The sequence below is a fragment of the Lagenorhynchus albirostris genome, chromosome 18, assembly GCF_949774975.1.
Source record: "Lagenorhynchus albirostris chromosome 18, mLagAlb1.1, whole genome shotgun sequence".
NCBI lineage: Eukaryota > Metazoa > Chordata > Mammalia > Artiodactyla > Delphinidae > Lagenorhynchus > Lagenorhynchus albirostris.
The window spans coordinates 49,392,257-49,397,906 of NC_083112.1; the positions used below are offsets into that span (position 1 = coordinate 49,392,257).

At 42.3% G+C, this 5,650-nt stretch overlaps 1 pseudogene; it reads right to left on the reverse strand.

The window, feature by feature from the left end:
• Positions 1-4,711: 4,711 nt before the first annotated feature.
• On the reverse strand, positions 4,712-5,267 carry LOC132508722 (protein FAM204A-like; annotated as a pseudogene).
• Positions 5,268-5,650: the final 383 nt, after the last annotated feature.

A 5,650-nucleotide genomic window follows, 5' to 3' on the forward strand; every position in this document is an offset into this window, starting at 1 on the left:
ATAATCTGGCATTTGATCATGTTTTTTCTGCTCATTCCCTCAGATGAAGAAATGATGAGAGGGTATTTGTATCAGCTTTTGCCATGACCATGCTGTGTAACAACTTTAAAGTGTAGTCTTTGGACCACCTGCATCAAAATAATCTAGAATGCTTTTTTTTTTTTTATAAATTTATTTAGTTATTCTTGGCTGTGTCGGGTCTTCATTTCTGTGTGCGGGCTTTCTCCAGTTGCAGGGAGCAGGGGCCACTCTTCATCGCGGTGCGCGGGCTTCTCATTGCAGTGGCTTCACTTGTTGCGGAGCACAGGCTCTACACGCGCAGGCTCGGTAGTTGTGCCTCACGGGCCTAGCTGCTCCGTGGCATGTGGGATCTTCCCAGACCAGGGCTCGAACGCGTGTCCCCTACATTGGCAGGCAGATTCCTAACCACTGCGCCACCAGGGAAGCCCTAGAATACTTTTTAAAGCTACAGATTCCCAGCTCCCACCCTGGACCCACTGACTCAAGTTTAAGTATCACTATCTTAAACCTCGTTTCATATCAGCTCAGAGAATGGCAACATTTCTGACAGCTGTTTCACATCACGTGTCTCATACCTTTTTTTAAAATTGAGGTATAATTTACAGTGAAATTCACCCTTGGTAGTGAATTGAGATCTGACAAAACGCAGACAGTTGTGTGACTGCCACCTCGATCAAGTTACAGCAGTTTCATCCCCCCGCCCCCTCCCCCAAATTTCCTTGTGCATCTTTTGTAGAAGATCCTTCCTTTTTTACCCCCTGTCCCTGGCAACCGCTGATCTGTTTTCTGTCCTTGAAGGTCCTTGTGGTTTTGTCATTTTGAAAATATCATATAAATGGAATCATACTGTTTGTAGCCTTCTTCCACTTAGCATAATGCATTTGAGACTCATTCATGTTTGTATCAGTACTTCATTCCTTTTCATCGCTGAGTGGTATTCCTGGAACAGATGTACCTCAGTTTATCAATTCCCATTTGAAGTATATTTGGGTTGCTTTTAGTTTTGGGCAATTATGAAGCCACTGTGAACATTCATGACAGGCTTTTTATTTCACTTGAGTAAATGCTGAGGCATGGGATTGATGGGTCTTCTTGTAAGTGTCTGTTTAACTTTATCAGAAATGGGCAAACTTTTCCACATTGAGTCTTTCTCTTTATTACGCAAGTGATATTGAGCATTTTTTGTGTGCTTAGTTGCCATTCGTATACCTTCTTTGATGAAGTGTTTGTTCAGATTATTTGCCCATCTTTTAAATTGGGTTATTTGTTTTCTAGAGTTCTGTATTCTGGATACAAGTCGTTTATCATTGTGTTTTGCAGAAATTCTCCCAGTGGTTTGATTTTTTTTTTCAGTGTCTTTCAAAGAGTAGAATTTGTGTCCCAGCACTAATTATTGTCATCCTTATTTAATGCAATCATATATTTCTCTTTTTCTTCACAGATTCCTATTCAGCTGTGCCATTCTTCTCTAGTACTTTTAAGCCCACAAACATATCAAATATATCCACTGGCAGTATGGCGTAGTGGGAAAGAGTATTTCCTGTGTATCCAAATTTTGTCACTTTGACAGTTCATAGTCATTTTTTTCTTTTTACAATTTTTGTCATCCAAGGCAGAAAGTCTTATGGGAAGGGCATAGGAGTTGGCCAAACTTCTTACGAAAATTTGGTTCAGTAAGAGAAAAAAGTAGAGGCTTAGCAATTCTGTAACTTAGCTAGAGAGTGTCAGAGCCTGAATGGGGCAGCAGGTGTCTGACCCAAAGCTTGTGCTTGTTACTATGCACTGTCCATTCTTCACTAACCATTTTACTCTTCTTTGTCCGTTTCAGTGAAGAGCCTTAGTTTTTTCCTCTTACGTATTGTGATGTACAGTTTACAGAGAGCTTTGGTTGACAGCTATTGAGTAATCTTAGAGGCCCCTTCAAGGTTTGATCATCTATGACATTGTGATTTATCGGATTAATTATGGTAAATTCCACCCATCTTCAGCTATTTGTAAGTTATTGCGTAAAAGCAGTGATATTGGAAAATTTAAGCATGTTTTCTGTAACTTTCCAGTTCGTTATCCCACAGGTAATTTTCCCAGAGCTTGTTAGATTATGAAAAAAGGTTTTGCCTTTGAGTATCCTTTGGTTAGGTTTTCCACGGAATTTGCCTCCATTTCATTTTGCATAGATTTACTAAACATCCTGTAAATGCAGACTTGAACTTGGAGTAACCCGCGTTTGCAGTTTCTGTGAACCCCGCTGGCCCCCGGGAACTAGGCTGCCACACCACAGATTTATGTTCTTTCCCCCTTCTGGCTAGAGTTGACTCATGCTTGTGTAAAGTTGAAGGAAACTAAAGCCTCATCCCACACTATTGTCTTCCAAAAGCACGCCAAAGAAAGAGACCAATTAAAAGAAGAAAGCCTGGCAGTGCATTTTAATCTTCTGCCTGTTCTGGGTGGCCTGCAGGCTCTGTGGAGGAGAGGAAGCAGCAGAGCCTGTGGAACATTTACTTGGATTTGTCCTATGGAAACTAACTCAGAACTCATCTGCTCAGGGTTTGCACCGAAACAGCTCACGAAGAACATGTTGAAATGAAAGCCATGCTTTCCGGCCGACCTTTGAGTGCAGAGCTCTGTGAGGCCTCTGCAGTGGTGGCTGACAGACACGAACATTCAACAGTAAGAGAAGTTGGAGGAAGCCTGCATACAGAGGAAGTATCTACGGGTTGTGACAAATGACAAAAAAATGATACAATTTAGTAGCAAATTTGACGGTCCTTTATTCAAGGGAAAATAATTCATGGATGGGGGGGAGTACTGTTTCTGAGGGATTTGGGCAAAAGCGAGTTGACAGAGCCTTTGAGGCAGCAACATGGACATTGCATGATTGACCAGGAGGCCAGGAGTATCCTGGGAAGGCTAACAGGTGTAGCGTCTTCTAGCGTGAGGTGAGCCGAGCTGGAGGATTGGGGTCCGTGTATGTTAGGTGTCCTTGGCAGTTTTCCGTGAGTGTAGGCTGACTTAGGTTTAGGTTTGTGATGTGGGCCGGCCCACTGGAGTGGCCTCCATTTTTTTTTTTTTTTGCGGTACGCGAGCCTCTCACTGTTGTGGCCTCTCCCGTTGCAGAGCACAGGCTCCGGACGCGCAGGCTCAGCGGCCATGGCTCACGGGCCTAGCCGCTCCGCAGCATGTGGGATCTTCCCGGACCGGGGCACGAACCCGTGTCCCCTGCATCGGCAGGCGGACTCTCAACCACTGCGCCACCAGGGAAGCCCTTGGCCTCCATTTTTTATCAGCCGTAATTATGTATATGAAATAAGGGGTGATGAAGAGGGAGAAAGTGGCTACTTCAGTTATATCAATTTACTGCGAAAGGAGGCCCCGGCATCCAAGATTTCCCTCTTACCTTTTTTTTACCCCCTCCCCCCCCCCTTTTTTTTTACAAGGGGTAAAATATGTTGACACTGGCTTTGTGAGAGGGGGCTTAGCTATGACAGACTAATGGAATGTGTGGAGAAGTGTCTCTAGGCAAGGTTTGTGGAAACAACACCCGAAAATAAATCCTTACAGTGAAAGAACTGGCGGAACATTAGGAGAAAGCGGGTTACACGTGCAATTGGTCATCCCATGGGGAATGAGAGACCCTCTACAGGGTCTGCCTGCATGAAGGCTGTTCCCCCTGTTCTGGACTTGTTATCAGTGACTCTTTCCAGAATGTGTTTCTGTAAAGTGACTACCGGTTATATGGAAGGGCTAAACCGTGACTGTATTAGGATTTGTTTGGTCAGAAATATTCGGCTGTCATGTGAGATTGAAGTCTTAAGTCACTGGAATAAAGGATGCGTAACTGTTTGAAGGAAAAGGACTTGGGAAAGCTCCAGAACACAGTACGAGTAATTTGGGAGAAAGCTGTGGTAGGGGATAGCACTTCTGGGCCACCAGAGGGCAGCATGCATTCAACAACTATTTTCTGAAGTCTGCATTTTCAAAGTACCACTGAGGACTGTGTGAAAGAGGGGCAGACCCTGGAGTGAAGTCAACTTTGTACTGATTTTATGCTCATCCCATCCACCTTGGATAACTCCAGCAATATGTCATTTTTTGGTCTCTCCATGTTTTTCTTTCTCCCCAAGCAGAGTTATTCCACAGCTTTCAGTATATATCTCTATATAGCACTTATTATATTTTTCTTTTTTTACTGAAATATTTTATTTGAAGGAACATAAAAATTAATTGCTTTTACCATGCGACTGTGAAGAATTAACTGCACCTTCCCAATAAAAATTTAATTGTTACTTTTATAACATTAAAGTAATTAAAGTCATTTACAAAGACAATATCAATTGAGACTCATCCAGTTATAACTAATCCGTTATAAACAAATAGCAATCTTAAAATTTCAGAATAAGTATCATTAAACTGAATTCGAATATAGGAAGCTCATTGACTATGCTATAACAAATAGATGAAAACTAAAATGGATTTTACACTCTAGGGATATATAAGTGTTAAACATTCTAATTTCTTATACAGATAACAGAAAGCTTCATTTCATTATTGTAAGCTCTCAAAATTTATGCTTATTTTTTCTACTTCTGTCAATTTCCTGACACATTTAACACAAGCATGGAAATCTTTTCAGTAAATTGAGCATGTGCACCTCACACATGTAGTGAAGGATACTGGCCAAGTGACATATGTCTCATATTGTTTGAGTTTCCGATCTATTCTTTGCTTCAGACCCCCATACAAGTTTATTCTTTTCTCAAGCAACCTGTGAATTTGCAGTATCTTTTTTGGCTTTTACAGAGTTGGGGCTTTCAGCGGCTCTGATAGTTTTACAATAAGCTCTCCTGTGGCCATTTGGTTGCTGAGTTCTCAGCTTTCTCCATTTTGCAGTTGTCCACAGCCTGGTCTATGCTCTTGAAGGCCTGACTTATCATTTCTTTTTTCAAACCTATCCCTGACTCCAAAATACTGAATACGTTCCTTCCACTGGGCTTTATTTAAAGATTGTTTCTGACAAGGTGCCCCTTCATTCTTCGATTTATCTTTTCTGGAGAGTTTCTTTCCACCCCGCTTCCGCTTCCCAGGCTTGAGGTCAGGGTTTCATGTTTGGAATGCTTTTTATGCAATTCTTGAAATTTATTCCACATATTTAAGGGAATTCCAGAAAGGCACACTTTGTGTGCACTTACATGTGGCTCTGTTTCAGTTTTCGGTCTATCTAAGAGAAATCTGAGATTTGTTTCTCTCATTATCTGACCTTTCTCTTCCTGTGAGTTCAGGCTTCATCGGCAGAGTTCAGTGCAACCTCACGTAGGCCAGGAGGAAGCAGCCCACGCCCTGTCTTTTCCTGAAGTTCAAGTCTTTAAGAGAGTAGCTCTTAGAAAGGTACACCTTCTCCTGCTGGCTGCACACCTGCAGGTTCTGGGGCAGAGCCTCACTATAATCCCAATGTGGGAAGAATTCCCTCCTGGGCATAACACTCAACGGCCAGGTCCCAGGTAGGATTTCTAGTCTGTTGACATTTTCATGCACTGTAAGTGTTTTCCAGGATTCACTGATTATAAACATAGTCCATTTTCTCAATGGGAAACATCCTTACCCCCTCACTTTGATGGGACAGAAAACCCCTTTC